The sequence below is a fragment of the Gadus morhua genome, chromosome 2 (genome assembly GCF_902167405.1).
Source record: "Gadus morhua chromosome 2, gadMor3.0, whole genome shotgun sequence".
NCBI lineage: Eukaryota > Metazoa > Chordata > Actinopteri > Gadiformes > Gadidae > Gadus > Gadus morhua.
Window position 1 is genome coordinate 22,808,136 of NC_044049.1, and position 16,745 is coordinate 22,824,880.

At 40.8% G+C, this 16,745-nt stretch overlaps 11 non-coding genes across 11 annotated transcripts; all 11 read left to right on the forward strand.

Moving 5' to 3' along the window:
• Nucleotides 1-1,083: 1,083 nt before the first annotated feature.
• LOC115539513 (small nucleolar RNA U3) lies at nucleotides 1,084-1,299 on the forward strand. The gene has a single exon (XR_003975960.1). It is a non-coding gene; the product is annotated as a small nucleolar RNA U3 (small nucleolar RNA).
• A 909-nt stretch (nucleotides 1,300-2,208) lies between these two features.
• Nucleotides 2,209-2,424, forward strand: LOC115539500 (small nucleolar RNA U3). The gene has a single exon (XR_003975949.1). It is a non-coding gene; the product is annotated as a small nucleolar RNA U3 (small nucleolar RNA).
• A 1,386-nt stretch (nucleotides 2,425-3,810) lies between these two features.
• Nucleotides 3,811-4,026, forward strand: LOC115539510 (small nucleolar RNA U3). Its single transcript, XR_003975958.1, has one exon. It is a non-coding gene; the product is annotated as a small nucleolar RNA U3 (small nucleolar RNA).
• Nucleotides 4,027-4,938: 912 nt separating this feature from the next.
• Nucleotides 4,939-5,154, forward strand: LOC115539515 (small nucleolar RNA U3). The gene has a single exon (XR_003975962.1). It is a non-coding gene; the product is annotated as a small nucleolar RNA U3 (small nucleolar RNA).
• Nucleotides 5,155-6,066: 912 nt separating this feature from the next.
• Nucleotides 6,067-6,282, forward strand: LOC115539447 (small nucleolar RNA U3). The gene has a single exon (XR_003975905.1). It is a non-coding gene; the product is annotated as a small nucleolar RNA U3 (small nucleolar RNA).
• A 912-nt stretch (nucleotides 6,283-7,194) lies between these two features.
• LOC115539495 (small nucleolar RNA U3) lies at nucleotides 7,195-7,410 on the forward strand. The gene has a single exon (XR_003975945.1). It is a non-coding gene; the product is annotated as a small nucleolar RNA U3 (small nucleolar RNA).
• Nucleotides 7,411-8,322: 912 nt separating this feature from the next.
• On the forward strand, nucleotides 8,323-8,538 carry LOC115539518 (small nucleolar RNA U3). Its single transcript, XR_003975965.1, has one exon. It is a non-coding gene; the product is annotated as a small nucleolar RNA U3 (small nucleolar RNA).
• A 912-nt stretch (nucleotides 8,539-9,450) lies between these two features.
• Nucleotides 9,451-9,666, forward strand: LOC115539492 (small nucleolar RNA U3). Its single transcript, XR_003975942.1, has one exon. It is a non-coding gene; the product is annotated as a small nucleolar RNA U3 (small nucleolar RNA).
• Nucleotides 9,667-10,578: 912 nt separating this feature from the next.
• Nucleotides 10,579-10,794, forward strand: LOC115539516 (small nucleolar RNA U3). Its single transcript, XR_003975963.1, has one exon. It is a non-coding gene; the product is annotated as a small nucleolar RNA U3 (small nucleolar RNA).
• A 913-nt stretch (nucleotides 10,795-11,707) lies between these two features.
• On the forward strand, nucleotides 11,708-11,923 carry LOC115539453 (small nucleolar RNA U3). The gene has a single exon (XR_003975911.1). It is a non-coding gene; the product is annotated as a small nucleolar RNA U3 (small nucleolar RNA).
• A 913-nt stretch (nucleotides 11,924-12,836) lies between these two features.
• LOC115539458 (small nucleolar RNA U3) lies at nucleotides 12,837-13,052 on the forward strand. Its single transcript, XR_003975916.1, has one exon. It is a non-coding gene; the product is annotated as a small nucleolar RNA U3 (small nucleolar RNA).
• The last annotated feature ends 3,693 nt before the right edge of the window (nucleotides 13,053-16,745 follow it).

Below are 16,745 nucleotides of genomic sequence, written 5' to 3' on the forward strand. Positions count from 1 at the left end.
TAGAATCTATGCCGCACAGATAATTGTATTCCGAATGAGGCGTATACATGACCATTTTCTATGCCGCATAGAAATCTATGCGGCATAGATGTGTCCATGTAAACGCGGCTATTGATGACCGTTCCATGTTCTCTAGTGGAGCCCGGAGGTAGGGAACATGATCAGAGTGGTTAGATGTAGGCTAGATATTGTACAAGATCACTATTAGTTATTATTCTGAGTCGTTGGCATTTTGTTACGTCGTCAGTATGTTTATTTTACTTAGTAAAAATTGTGTATGCAATCAAAAATACTGATGTAGTGTGGGCTCTTGTAAACCGTTTGAAGATACCTGCATTGCTGGTGTAATTGCTCAGGTGTATATAATATATAAAATAATATTTCACTTTTGATGTGATGCGAGTGATGGCCATATCAAGTAGTATAAATTGTTAATTCAATCTCTGTGCAGGTTATCATGTTGTAGACAGTATCAAGTCATTTGCACTCACTGAATCTGGAATGTCTGTACAATAACGGCACAATATAGCAGTAGCCTATGCACAAGAATTTCCTGTGTTTTATACTTGGTAGGATTTTGAATAACATAAATAAACAGAGAGGTCGGATGTGAGTTGAACTAAAGCAGTGGGGATTGAGTTGAATTCCGACAGGCGGGGTGGTACTTTCGTCAACGGACCCCCGTGTCTCGCAAAGAGATGTGGCGACTATTTATCTCTATATCTCTTTATCATATCACTCCTTTAACGTAGTTGTGCTTGGTACCTGTATTGGCCCTCATGATAACTAGTTTTGAACGTCACTCTATACCGATGTTTGTCCTCATGTGCCATTATTAAATCAATATTAGGGTTAATACATATCAACATTCACGGTAACGCAACATATAACGTTAAAAGTGGTTATTGTTTGGATCATGTCTGCATCATTAACGCCAGAGTTTAGTTTCAATAAACTAAGATTTGTATCAGTGCCATCCGTCATTTTTACATGAGCTGAAACATTGTGAAAGTTCTACCTCACAACCACCAGTGAGAAGGACTACCCCATGAATTGGTGCCCGTCCGCGCCCGTTTTAACACTAAGAGCATACTTTCAGGGATTATTTCTATAGTCTTTGACTTGAGAAATATCGTACGAACGTGATCGGTTACTCTAACCACGATGAAGAGAACTGATGTTCCCTGCTGAGCGCGAAGCGGGCAGTGAGTGATGATGCATTTCATCCGCTCCTTGTCATTGATGACCGTTCCATGCTCTCTAGTGGAGCCTGGAGGTAGGGAACATGATCAGAGTGGTTAGATGTAGGCTAGATATTGTACAAGATCACTATTAGTTATTATTCTGAGTCGTTGGCATTTTGTTACGTCGTCAGTATGTTTATTTTACTTAGTAAAAGTTGTGTAGGCAATCAAAAATACTGATGTAGTGTGGGCTCTTGTAAACCGTTTGAAGTTACCTGCATTGCTGGTGTAATTGCTCAGGTGTATATAATATATAAAATAATATTTCACTTTTGATGTGATGCGAGTGATGGCCATATCAAGTAGTATAAATTGTTAATTCAAACTCTGTGCAGGTTATCATGTTGTAGACAGTATCAAGTCATTTGCACTCACTGAATCTGGAATGTCTGTACAATAACGGCACAATATAACAGTAGCCTATGCACATGAATTTCCTGTGTTTAATACTTGGTAGGATTTTGAATAACATAAATAAACAGAGAGGTCGGATGTGAGTTGAACTAAAGCAGTGGGGATTGAGTTGAATTCCGACAGGCGGGGTGGTACTTTCGTCAACGGACCCCCGTGTCTCGCAAAGAGATGTGGCGACTATTTATCTCTATATCTCTTTATCATATCACTCCTTTAACGTAGTTGTGCTTGGTACCTGTATTGGCCCTCATAACTAGTTTTGAACGTCAATCTATACCGATGTTTGTCCTCATGTGCCATTATTAAATCAATATTAGGGTTAATACATATCAACATTCACGGTAACGCAACATATAACGTCAAATGTGGTTATTGTTTGGATCATGTCTGCATCATTAACGCCAGAGTTTAGTTTCAATAAACTAAGATTTGTATCAGTGCCATCCGTTATTTTTACATGAGCTGAAACATTGTGAAAGTTCTACCTCACAACCACCAGTGAGAAGGACTACCCCATGAATTGGTGCCCGTCCGCGCCCGTTTCAACACTAAGATCATACTTTCAGGGATCATTTCTATAGTCTTTGACTTGAGAAATATCGTACGAAAGTGATCGGTTACTCTAACCACGATGAAGAGAACTGATGTTCCCTGCTGAGCGAGAAGCGGGCAGTGAGTGTTGATGCATTTCATCCGCTCCTTGTCATTGATGACCGTTCCATGTTCTCTAGTGGAGCCTGGAGGTAGGGAACATGATCAGAGTGGTTAGATGTAGGCTAGATATTGTACAACATCACTATTAGTTATTATTCTGAGTCGTTGGCATTTTGTTACTTCGTCAGTATGTTTATTTTACTTGGTAAAAATTGTGTAGGCAATCAAAAATACTGATGTAGTGTGGGCTCTTGTAAACCGTTTGAAGTTACCTGCATTGCTGGTGTAATTGCTCAGGTGTATATAATATATAAAATAATATTTCACTTTTGATGTGATGCGAGTGATGGCCATATCAAGTAGCATAGATTGTTAATTCAATCTCTGTGTAGGTTATCATGTTGTAGATAGTATCAAGTCATTTGCACTCACTGAATCTGGAATGTTTGTACAATAACGGCACAATATAGCAGTAGCCTATGCACATGAATTTCCTGTGTTTAATACTTGGTAGGATTTTGAATAACATAAATAAACAGAGAGGTCGGATGTGAGTTGAACTAAAGCAGTGGGGATTGAGTTGAATTCCGACAGGCGGGGTGGTACTTTCGTCAACGGACCCCCGTGTCTGGCAAAGCGATGTGGCGACTATTTATCTCTATATCTCTTTATCATATCACTCCTTTAACGTAGTTGTGCGTGGTACCTGTATTGGCCCTTATGATAACTAGTTTTGAACGTCACTCTATACCGATGTTTGTCCTCATGTGCCATTATTAAATCAATATTAGGGTTAATACTAGAGCTGTCAAGCGATTAAAATATTTAATCGTGATTAATCGCATTAATGTCATAGTTAACTCTAATTAATCGCGATTAATCGCAAATTATTTTTCTATGCTAAATATCCTTGATTTTTTTGTCCCATAATTCTTCTCATTTTAATTCTCCTAACAACATGGTGAAGTGCATCGGCTTGCCTTGTGCAAATGATTTTTTATTGATAACAACATTGGCATATACACTGATCAAAACAGGACGATACAAAAAAAGAGCCTATAGTGCAATTAAACGACTGCTTTGAACAAATGTCATTTGAACAAATATCAGTCAGGCTACTGCTTCTTTGTTTTGAGCCAAAGAAATTTATTTATTATTATTATTTTTTTTATAAAATAATTGCGTTATTCGCGCGATAAAAAATTTAACGCCGTTAAATTTGGTTTGCGTTAACGCCGTTAATAACGCGTTTAACTGACAGCTCTAGTTAATACATATCAACATTCACGGTAACGCAACATATAACGTCAAATGTGGTTATTGTTTGGATCATGTCTGCATCATTAACGCCAGAGTTTAGTTTCAATAAACTAAGATTTGTATCAGTGCCATCCGTTATTTTTACATGAGCTGAAACATTGTGAAAGTTCTACCTCACAACCACCAGTGAGAAGGACTACCCCATGAATTGGTGCCCGTCCGCGCCCGTTTTACCACTAGGATCATACTTTCAGGGATCATTTCTATAGTCTTTGACTTGAGAAATATCGTACGAAAGTGATCGGTTACTCTAACCACGATGAAGAGAACTGATGTTCCCTGCTGAGCGCGAAGCGGGCAGTGAGTGATGATGCATTTCATCCGCTCCTTGTCATTGATGACTGTTCCATGCTCTCTAGTGGAGCCTGGAGGTAGGGAACATGATCAGAGTGGTTAGATGTAGGCTAGATATTGTACAACATCACTATTAGTTATTATTCTGAGTCGTTGGCTTTTTGTTACGTCGTCAATATGTTTATTTTACTTAGTAAAAATTGTGTAGGCAATCAAAAATACTGATGTAGTGTGGGCTCTTGTAAACCGTTTGAAGTTACCTGCATTGCTGGTGTAATTGCTCAGGTGTATATAATATATAAAATAATATTTCACTTTTGATGCGATGCGAGTGATGGCCATATCAAGTAGTATGAATTGTTAATTCAATCTCTGTGCAGGTTATCATGTTGTCGACAGTATCAAGTCATTTGCACTCACTGAATCTGGAATGTCTGTACAATAACGGCACAATATAGCAGTAGCCTATGCACATGAATTTCCTGTGTTTAATACTTGGTAGGATTTTGAATAACATAAATAAACAGAGAGGTCGGATGTGAGTTGAACTAAAGCAGTGGGGATTGAGTTGAATTCCGACAGGCGGGGTGGTACTTTCGTCAACGGACCCCCGTGTCTGGCAAAGCGATGTGGCGACTATTTATCTCTATATCTCTTTATCATATCACTCCTTTAACGTAGTTGTGCGTGGTACCTGTATTGGCCCTTATGATAACTAGTTTTGAACGTCACTCTATACCGATGTTTGTCCTCATGTGCCATTATTAAATCAATATTAGGGTTAATACATATCAACATTCACGGTAACGCAACATATAACGTCAAATGTGGTTATTGTTTGGATCATGTCTGCATCATTAACGCCAGAGTTTAGCTTCAATAAACTAAGATTTGTATCAGTGCCATCCGTTATTTTTACATGAGCTGAAACATTGTGAAAGTTCTACCTCACAACCACCAGTGAGAAGGACTACCCCATGAATTGGTGCCCGTCCGCGCCCGTTTCAACAGTAAGATCATACTTTCAGGGATCATTTCCATAGTCTTTGACTTGAGAAATATCGTACGAAAGTGATCGGTTACTCTAACCACGATGAAGAGAACTGATGTTCCCTTCTGAGCGCGAAGCGGGCAGTGAGTGATGATGCATTTCATCCGCTCCTTGTCATTGATGACCGTTCCATGCTCTCTAGTGGAGCCTGGAGGTAGGGAACATGATCGGAGTGGTTAGATGACGGCTAGATAATGTACCAGTTAACTATTAGTTATTATTCAGAGTCGTTGGCATTTTGTTACGTCGTCGGTATGTTTATTTTACTGAGTAAATATCGTGTAGGCAATCAAAAATACTGATGTAGTGTAGGCTCTTGTAAACCGTTTGAAGTTCCCTGCATTGCTGGTGTAATTGCTCAGGTGTATATAATATATAAAATAATATTTCACTTTTGATGTGATGCGAGTGATGGCCATATCAAGTAGTATAAATTGTTAATTCAATCTCTGTGCAGGTTATCATGTTGTAGACAGTATCAAGTCATTTGCACTCACTGAATCTGGAATGTCTGTACAATAACGGCACAATATAGCAGTAGCCTATGCACATGAATTTCCTGTGTTTAATACTTGGTAGGATTTTGAGTAACATAAATAAACAGAGAGGTCGGATGTGAGTTGAACTAAAGCAGTGGGGATTGAGTTGAATTCCGACAGGCGGGGTGGTACTTTCGTCAACGGACCCCCGTGTCTGGCAAAGCGATGTGGCGACTATTTATCTCTATATCTCTTTATCATATCACTCCTTTAACGTAGTTGTGCGTGGTACCTGTATTGGCCCTTATGATAACTAGTTTTGAACGTCACTCTATACCGATGTTTGTCCTCATGTGCCATTATTAAATCAATATTAGGGTTAATACACATCAACATTCACGGTGACGCAACATATAACGTCAAATGTGGTTATTGTTTGGATCATGTCTGCATCATTAACGCCAGAGTTTAGTTTCAATAAACTAAGATTTGTATCAGTGCCATCCGTTATTTTTACATGAGCTGAAACATTGTGAAAGTTCTACCTCACAACCACCAGTGAGAAGGACTACCCCATGAATTGGTGCCCGTCCGCGCCCCTTTCACCATCAAGACCATACTTTCAGGGATCATTTCTATAGTCTTTGACTTGAGAAATATCGTACGAAAGTGATCGGTTACTTTAACCACGATGAAGAGAACTGATGTTCCCTTCTGAGCGCGAAGCGGGCAGTGAGTGATGATGCATTTCATCCGCTCCTTGTCATTGATGACCGTTCCATGCTCTCTAGTGGAGCCTGGAGGTAGGGAACATGATCAGAGTGGTTAGATGTAGGCTTGAAATTGTACCAGATAAATATTAGTTATTATTCAGAGTCGTTGGCATTTTGTTACGACTTCGGTATGTTTATTTTACTTTGTAAATATCGTGTAGGCAATCAAAAATACTGATGTAGTGTAGGCTCTTGTAAACCGTTTGAAGTTACCTGCATTGCTGGTGTAATTGCTCAGGTGTATATAATATATAAAATAATATTTCACTTTTGATGTGATGAGAGTGATGGCCATATCAAGTAGTATAAAATGTTAATTCAATCTCTGTGCAGGTTATCATGTTGTAGACAGTATCAAGTCATTTGCACTCACTGAATCTGGAATGTCTGTACAATAACGGCACAATATAGCAGTAGCCTATGCACATGAATTTCCTGTGTTTAATACTTGGTAGGATTTTGAATAACATAAATAAACAGAGAGGTCGGATGTGAGTTGAACTAAAGCAGTGGGGATTGAGTTGAATTCCGACAGGCGGGGTGGTACTTTCGTCAACGGACCCCCGTGTCTGGCAAAGAGATGTGGCGACTATTTATCTCTATATCTCTTTATCATATCACTCCTTTAACGTAGTTGTGCGTGGTACCTGTATTGGCCCTTATGATAACTAGTTTTGAACGTCACTCTATACCGATGTTTGTCCTCAAGTGCCATTATTAAATCAATATTAGGGTTAATACATATCAACATTCACGGTAACGCAACATATAACGTCAAAAGTGGTTATTGTTTGGATCATGTCTGCATCATTAACGCCAGAGTTTAGTTTCAATAAACTAAGATTTGTATCAGTGCCATCCGTTATTTTTACATGAGCTGAAACATTGTGAAAGTTCTACCTCACAACCACCAGTGAGAAGGACTACCCCATGAATTGGTGCCCGTCCGCGCCCGTTTCAACACTAAGATCATACTTTCAGGGATCATTTCTATAGTCTTTGACTTGAGAAATATCGTACGAAAGTGATCGGTTACTCTAACCACGATGAAGAGAACTGATGTTCCCTTCTGAGCGCGAAGCGGGCAGTGAGTGATGATGCATTTCATCCGCTCCTTGTCATTGATGACCGTTCCATGCTCTCTAGTGGAGCCTGGAGGTAGGGAACATGATCAGAGTGGTTAGATGTAGGCTAGATATTGTACCAGATAAATATTAGTTAATATTCAGAGTCGTTGGCATTTTGTTACGACTTCGGTATGTTTATTTTACTTAGTAAATATCATGTAGGCAATCAAAAATACTGATGTAGTGTAGGCTCTTGTAAACCGTTTGAAGTTACCTGCATTGCTGGTGTAATTGCTCAGGTGTATATAATATATAAAATAATATTTCACTTTTGATGTGATGCGAGTGATGGCCATATCAAGTAGTATAAATTGTTAATTCAATCTCTGTGCAGGTTATCATGTTGTAGACAGTATCAAGTCATTTGCACTCACTGAATCTGGAATGTCTGTACAATAACGGCACAATATAGCAGTAGCCTATGCACATGAATTTCCTGTGTTTAATACTTGGTAGGATTTTGAATAACATAAATAAACAGAGAGGTCGGATGTGAGTTGAACTAAAGCAGTGGGGATTGAGTTGAATTCCGACAGGCGGGGTGGTACTTTCGTCACCGGACCCCCGTGTCTCGCAAAGAGATGTGGCGACTATTTATCTCTATATCTCTTTATCATATCACTCCTTTAACGTAGTTGTGCGTGGTACCTGTATTGGCCCTTATGATAACTAGTTTTGAACATCACTCTATACCGATGTTTGTCCTCATGTGCCATTATTAAATCAATATTAGGGTTAATACATATCAACATTCACGGTAACGCAACATATAACGTCAAAAGTGGTTATTGTTTGGATCATGTCTGCATCATTAACGCCAGAGTTTAGTTTCAATAAACTAAGATTTGTATCAGTGCCATCCGTTATTTTTACATGAGCTGAAACATTGTGAAAGTTCTACCTCACAACCACCAGTGAGAAGGATTACCCCATGAATTGGTGCCCGTCCGCGCCCGTTTCAACACTAAGATCATACTTTCAGGCATCATTTCTATAGTTTTTGACTTGAGAAATATCGTACGAAAGTGATCGGTTACTCTAACCATGATGAAGAGAACTGATGTTCCCTTCTGAGCGCGAAGCGGGCAGTGAGTGATGATGTATTTCATCCGCTCCTTGTCATTGATGACCGTTTCATGCTCTCTAGTGGAGCCTGGAGGTAGGGAACATGATCAGAGTGGTTAGATGTAGGCTTGAAATTGTACCAGATAAATATTAGTTATTATTCAGAGTCGTTGGCATTTTGTTACGACTTCGGTATGTTTATTTTACTTAGTAAATATCGTGTAGGCAATCAAAAATACTGATGTAGTGTAGGCTCTTGTAAACCGTTTGAAGTTACCTGCATTGCTGGTGTAATTGCTCAGGTGTATATAATATATAAAATAATATTTCACTTTTGATGTGATGCGAGTGATGGCCATATCAAGTAGTATAAATTGTTAATTCAATCTCTGTGCAGGTTATCATGTTCTAGACAGTATCAAGTCATTTGCACTCACTGAATCTGGAATGTCTGTACAATAATGGCACAATATAGCAGTACCCTATGCACATGAATTTTCTGTGTTTAATACTTGGTAGGATTTTGAATAACATAAATAAACAGAGAGGTCGGATGTGAGTTGAACTAAAGCAGTGGGGATTGAGTTGAATTCCGACAGGCGGGGTGGTACTTTCGTCAACGGACCCCCGTGTCTGGCAAAGAGATGTGGCGACTATTTATCTCTATATCTCTTTATCATATCACTCCTTTAACGTAGTTGTGCGTGGTACCTGTATTGGCCCTTATGATAACTAGTTTTGAACGTCACTCTATACCGATGTTTGTCCTCATGTGCCATTATTAAATCAATATTAGGGTTAATACATATCAACATTCACGGTAACGCAACATGTAACGTCAAAAGTGGTTATTGTTTGGATCATGTGTGCATCATTAACGCCAGAGTTTAGTTTCAATAAACTAAGATTTGTATCGGTGCCATCCGTTATTTTTACATGAGCTGAAACATTGTGAAAGTTCTACCTCACAACCACCCGTGAGAAGGACTACCCCATGAATTGGTGCCCGTCCGCGCCCGTTTCGACACTAAGATCATACTTTCTGGGATCATTTCTATAGTCTTTGTCTTGAGAAATATCGTACGAAAGTGATCGGTTACTCTAACCACGATGAAGAGAACTGATGTTCCCTTCTGAGCGCGAAGCTGGCAGTGAGTGATGATGCAATTCATCCGCTCCTTGTCATTGATGACCGTTCCATGCTCTCTAGTGGAGCCTGGAGGTAGGGAACATGATCAGAGTGGTTAGATGTAGGCTAGATATTGTACAAGATAAATGTTAGTTATTATTCAGAGTCGTTGGCATTTTGTTACGACTTCGGTATGTTTATTTTACTTAGTAAATATCGTGTAGGCAATCAAAAATACTGATGTAGTGTAGGCTCTTGTAAACCGTTTGAAGTTACCTGCATTGCTGGTGTAATTGCTCAGGTGTATATAATATATAAAATAATATTTCACTTTTGATGTGATGCGAGTGATGGCCATATCAAGTAGTATAAATTGTTAATTCAATCTCTGTGCAGGTTATCATGTTGTAGACAGTATCAAGTCATTTGCACTCACTGAATCTGGAATGTCTGTACAATAACGGCACAATATAGCAGTAGCCTATGCACATGAATTTCCTGTGTTTAATACTTGGTAGGATTTTGAATAACATAAATAAACAGAGAGGTCGGATGTGAGTTGAACTAAAGCAGTGGGGATTGAGTTGAATTCCGACAGGCGGGGTGGTACTTTCGTCAACGGACCCCCGTGTCTCGCAAAGAGATGTGGCGACTATTTATCTCTATATCTCTTTATCATATCACTCCTTTAACGTAGTTGTGCGTGGTACCTGTATTGGCCCTTATGATAACTAGTTTTGAACGTCACTCTATACCGATGTTTGTCCTCATGTGCCATTATTAAATCAATATTAGGGTTAATACATATCAACATTCACGGTAACGCAACATATAACGTCAAAAGTGGTTATTGTTTGGATCATGTCTGCATCATTAACGCCAGAGTTTAGTTTCAATAAACTAAGATTTGTATCAGTGCCATCCGTTATTTTTACATGAGCTGAAACATTGTGAAAGTTCTACCTCACAACCATCAGTGAGAAGGACTACCCCATGAATTGGTGCCCGTCCGCGCCCGTTTCAACTCTAAGATCATACTTTCTGGGATCATTTCTATAGTCTTTGACTTGAGAAATATCGTACGAAAGTGATCGGTTACTCTAACCACGATGAAGAGAACTGATGTTCCCTTCTGAGCGCGAAGCGGGCAGTGAGTGATGATGCATTTCATCCGCTCCTTGTCATTGATGACCGATCCATGCTCTCTAGTGGAGCCTGGAGGTAGGGAACATGATCAGAGTGGTTAGATGTAGGCTAGATATTGTACCAGATAAATATTAGTTATTATTCAGAGTCGTTGGCATTTTGTTACGACTTCGGTATGTTTATTTTACTTAGTAAATATCGTGTAGGCAACCAAAAATACTGATGTAGTGTAGGCTCTTGTAAACCGTTTGAAGTTACCTGCATTGCTGGTGTAATTGCTCAGGTGTATATAATATATAAAATAATATTTCACTTTTGATGTGATGCGAGTGATGGCCATATCAAGTAGTATAAATTGTTAATTCAATCTCTGTGCAGGTTATCATGTTGTAGACAGTATCAAGTCATTTGCACTCACTGAATCTGGAATGTCTGTACAATAACGGCACAATATAGCAGTAGCCTATGCACATGAATTTCCTGTGTTTAATACTTGGTAGGATTTTGAATAACATAAATAAACAGAGAGGTCGGATGTGAGTTGAACTAAAGCAGTGGGGATTGAGTTGAATTCCGACAGGCGGGGTGGTACTTTCGTCAACTGACCCCCGTGTCTGGCAAAGAGATGTGGCGACTATTTATCTCTAATATCTCTTTATCATATCACTCCTTTAACGTAGTTGTGCGTGGTACCTGTATTGGCCCTTATGATAACTAGTTTTGAACGTCACTCTATACCGATGTTTGTCCTCATGTGCCATTATTAAATCAATATTAGGGTTAATACATATCAAAATTCACGGTAACGCAACATATAACGTCAAAAGTGGTTATTGTTTGGATCATGTCTGCATCATTAACGCCAGAGTTTAGTTTCAATAAACTAAGATTTGTATCAGTGCCATCCGTTATTTTTACATGAGCTGAAACATTGTGAAAGTTCTACCTCACAACCACCAGTGAGAAGGACTACCCCATGAATTGGTGCCCGTCCGCGCCCGTTTCAACACTAAGATCATGCTTTCAGGGATTATTTCTATGGTCTTTGACTTGAGAAATATCGTACGAAAGTGATCGGTAACTCTAACCACGATGAAGAGAACTGATGTTCCCTTCTGAGCGCGAAGCGGGCAGTGAGTGATGATGCATTTCATCCGCTCCCTGTCATTGATGACCGATCCATGCTCTCTAGTGGAGCCTGGAGGTAGGGAACATGATCAGAGTGGTTAGATGTAGGCTAGATATTGTACCAGATAAATATTAGTTAATATTCAGAGTCGTTGGCATTTTGTTACGACTTCGGTATGTTTATTTTACTTAGTAAATATCATGTAGGCAATCAAAAATACTGATGTAGTGTAGGCTCTTGTAAACCGTTTGAAGTTACCTGCATTGCTGGTGTAATTGCTCAGGTGTATATAATATATAAAATAATATTTCACTTTTGATGTGATGCGAGTGATGGCCATATCAAGTAGTATAAATTGTTAATTCAATCTCTGTGCAGGTTATCATGTTGTAGACAGTATCAAGTCATTTGCACTCACTGAATCTGGAATGTCTGTACAATAACGGCACAATATAGCAGTAGCCTATGCACATGAATTTCCTGTGTTTAATACTTGGTAGGATTTTGAATAACATAAATAAACTGAGAGGTCGGATGTGAGTTGAACTAAAGCAGTGGGGATTGAGTTGAATTCCGACAGGCGGGGCGGTACTTTCGTCAACGGACCCCCGTGTCTGGCAAAGAGATGTGGCGACTATTTATCTCTAATATCTCTTTATCATATCACTCCTTTAACGTAGTTGTGCGTGGTACCTGTATTGGCCCTTATGATAACTAGTTTTGAACGTCACTCTATACCGATGTTTGTCCTCATGTGCCATTATTAAATCAATATTAGGGTTAATACACATCCAAATTCACGGTAACGCAATATATAACGTCAAAAGTGGTTATTGTTTGGATCATGTCTGCATCATTAACCCCAGAGTTTAGTTTCAATAAACTAAGATTTGTATCAGTGCCATCCGTTAATTTTACATAAGCTGAAACACTGTGAAAGTTCTACCTCACAACCACCAGTGAGAAGGACTACCCCATGAATTGGTGCCCGTCCGCGCCCGTGTCAACACTAAGATCATACTTTCAGGGATCATTTCTATAGTTTTTGACTTGAGAAATATCGTACGAAAGTGATCGGTTACTCTAACCACGATGAAGAGAACTGATGTTCCCTTCTGAGCGCGAAGCGGGCAGTGAGTGATGATGTATTTCATCCGCTCCTTGTCATTGATGACCGTTTCATGCTCTCTAGTGGAGCCTGGAGGTAGGGAACATGATCAGAGTGGTTAGATGTAGGCTAGATATTGTACCAGATAAATATGAGTTATTATTCAGAGTCATTGGCATTTTGTAACGACTTCGGTATGTTTATTTTACTTAGTAAATATCGTGTAGGCAATCAAAAATACTGATGTAGTGTAGGCTCTTGTGAACCGTTTGAAGTTACCTGCATTGCTGGTGTAATTGCTCAGGTGTATATAATATATAAAATAATATTTCACTTTTGATGTGATGCGAGTGATGGCCATATCAAGTAGTATAAATTGTTAATTCAATCTCTGTGCAGGTTATCATGTTGTAGACAGTATCAAGTCATTTGCACTCACTGAATCTGGAATGTCTGTACAATAACGGCACAATATAGCAGTCGCCTATGCACATGAATTTCCTGTGTTTAATACTTGGTAGGATTTTGAATAACATAAATAAACAGAGAGGTCGGATGTGAGTTGAACTAAAGCAGTGGGGATTGAGTTGAATTCCGACAGGCTGGTACTTTCGTCAACGGACCCCCGTGTCTGGCAAAGAGATGTGGCGACTATTTATCTCTATATCTCTTTATCATTTCACTCCTTTAACGTAGTTGTGCGTGGTACCTGTATTGGCCCTTATGATAACTAGTTTTGAACGTCACTCTATACCGATGTTTGTCCTCAAGTGCCATTATTAAATCAATATTAGGGTTAATACATATCAACATTCACGGTAACGCAACATATAACGTCAAAAGTGGTTATTGTTTGGATCATGTCTGCATCATTAAAGGCCCACTATGCAACTTCGGGCATTTCTTGGCTGTTTTCTTGGTTTTGGCACGCACATTTCTCTACACAGCGCCCCCTACAGTTTCGTAGTAGATATTTCACAACACTGTCGTAACAACTCGTTGACGACCCTTCCCCATGCACTTCTACGCGAGCCATGTGCATTTGTTTTCAAAGAAGCCGGCGAATGCGTGGAGCCATGCCCGAAGTAGATGTTCATAAAGTGTAGGCAAGGTTATACATTTTTAAAAAGGTGTATTTGTATTGCAATAAACATAAATCCATCCTTTTTTATAGTTGACGGGGAGAATGTATATCCTAGATTATAATTGTTATATCTTAGGTTGAACAGAACAATCAGTGTAAGAGGTTTGGCCAACATAATAATCTGAATAAACAAGAACCTGGATTCGGGGATTCAGTCTGTATCTGGGGGACGAGACGGACGAACAGCAAAACACCCATGGAAACAAAGGTGTTTATATGGTTGCAACCAAGCAAGCTAGAAACATACAGGGCTCACAACAAAACGGTCGAGAAAACAATTTTTACAGGGCTCACAACAAGATGGTTGAGCAAACACATTTGTACAGAGACTATCAACATCAGGAATACCACGAAGACAAAGTTCACCCAAAGGTACTTTCAATTTCAAAAGCAACACGGCCGAGTCGGCATCTGATTTGCAGTCTTCTTTTTCTTTAAGTTCACGCTATTCCTGAAAAGCTTGCTCAACGTTTACTCGTGTCTGGCCTCTCTGTCGGTCAGTCTCCCTTTTCTCTTCTTCTGTTCCTCCGACATTGGGTTTCTCTGTCTCTTTTTAGTCGGCTGATCTATGATGAATATAACAATCCCTTAGTTACTTGTGTTTATATCGAGCCGGTTCCGCGTTTGGGGGTCTGTGCCGTAAAGCACCAACGCCCGGAGTTCAGAACTTTCAACGCTCCAACGCGTGACGCTTAGCCACGATAGCCAATCAGCGTGGAGCTTGACCCAACATCACCGACAGAGAGTAGTGACCCTTGCACAGAAGCATACGGCCGACATCTTTCTTTATTCTGGGGGTGGAAACAGTAACATAGTTACGCCATTAAATGCGTTTATGGAAACATTTTTAGCGAGAAATGTGCATTTTACTTTCATAATGTTCGCTCGGTGAATGTGAAGGATGTTTGGTTTGATAGTTATGACGAAGAGTGAACGCTCCGTTCACTTGCATGGACAGAGTCTCTGGTTGCTAAGCAACCTCAACGTCTTGGCGGACTATTTCTCTGCTGATCAACACTACGAATGCTGGAAACACACCAGACACACCATGTGAAGTTATTTAACCCGATTATCGTTATTTATGAGTCCTTAGCCCAAGTGAAGGAGTTCAAGTACCTCGGGGTCTTGTTCTCGAGTGAGGGTACTATGGAGCGTGAGATTGGCCGGAGAATCGGAGCAGCGGGGGCGGTATTGCGTTCGCTTTACCGCACCGTTGTTACGAAAAGAGAGCTGAGCCGCAAGGCAAAGCTCTCGATCTACCGGTCGATCTTCGTTCCTATCCTCACCTATGGTCATGAGGGTTGGGTGATGGCCGAAAGGACGAGATCGCGGGTACAAGCGGCCGAGATGAGTTTTCTCAGAAGGGTGGCTGGCGTCTCGGGATAGGGTGAGAAGCTCAGTCATCCGTGAGGAACTCGGATTAGAGCCGCTGCTCCTTTACTTAGAAAGGAGTCAGCTGAGGTGGTTCGGGCATCTGGCAAGGATGCCCACTGGGCGCCTCCATTGGGAGGTGTTTCAGGCACGTCCAGTGGGGAAGAGACCTCGGGGAAGACCCTGGACTAGGTGGAGACCTCGGGGAAGACCCTGGACTAGGTGGATAGATTATATCTCAACACTGGCCTGGGAATGCCTCGGGATCCCCCCGTCAGAACTGGTCATTGTGGCCCGGGAAAGGGAAGTCTGGAGCCCCCTGCTTGAGCTGCTCCCCCCGCGACCCGACCCCGGGTAAACGGATGACGATGAGATGAGATCGTTATTTATATCCGAGATTATTTAATCTAACCCGATCTAAACTCTATCATGCACCCAAACACGGCGGCGTTTGGGTTTCCTACCTCGGATTCTAGCGCAGCCACAGGCGCGTTGGGCGCGTTGAACCATTTTTGTGACACACAATGATTAAGGTTAGGCGCGTTACTCGCGTTATCCAACGCGAGTAACGCGGTTGGTGTGGCCGTACCATTAGTCGATTGATCCATGATGAATGCAACAATTGCCTCGCAACTGGCTGTTTATATCTAGCCGGTGCCATGTTTGGGTGTGTGTCTGTGCCGTAAAGCATTTTCGAAACTACAATCTGACTACATTTTCGAGGATACTTCCGTTGCGTCACATCCGGATTGTGTCGGTCCGAACAGAGCAAGTTGCATATGCGCTTTTTCACTGGAGAGGCGACATGGGTAAATGACACACCCACCAATCGACCCAGAAATGGATGCAGAACCATCAGCATAACTCTCAACCTGCATACTTAATGTAATTTTGGCTAAAAAAGTTGCATAGTGGGCCTTTAATTAGGGGACTGGACCAATCGCGGGCTGCATTCAAGAGTACCACGCTTGACTAGGGTTTCTAGGCTACTAGACATGCAAGGTGACAGCCAGCTCATCGTGAGCAGTCGGGGTGAGGAGTCTTGCTCAAGGACACCTCAACACTCAGTTAGGAGGAGCTGGGGATCGAGCTAGCAACCTTCGGTCGTTACCAGCCAACCCCCTCTACCTCCTGAGCTGCGCCAACACCAACTGAGAGAGATTTCCGACCCATCCGAGTGGGGGACGGAGCGGAGAAGACGCAACACAAACTATATGTTAAATTAAAAGGATACTCACAGGTCAACACAACGCAGGTCCAAAGAGCCCACAGGCCGAGGGGGAGACACGCAACAGAC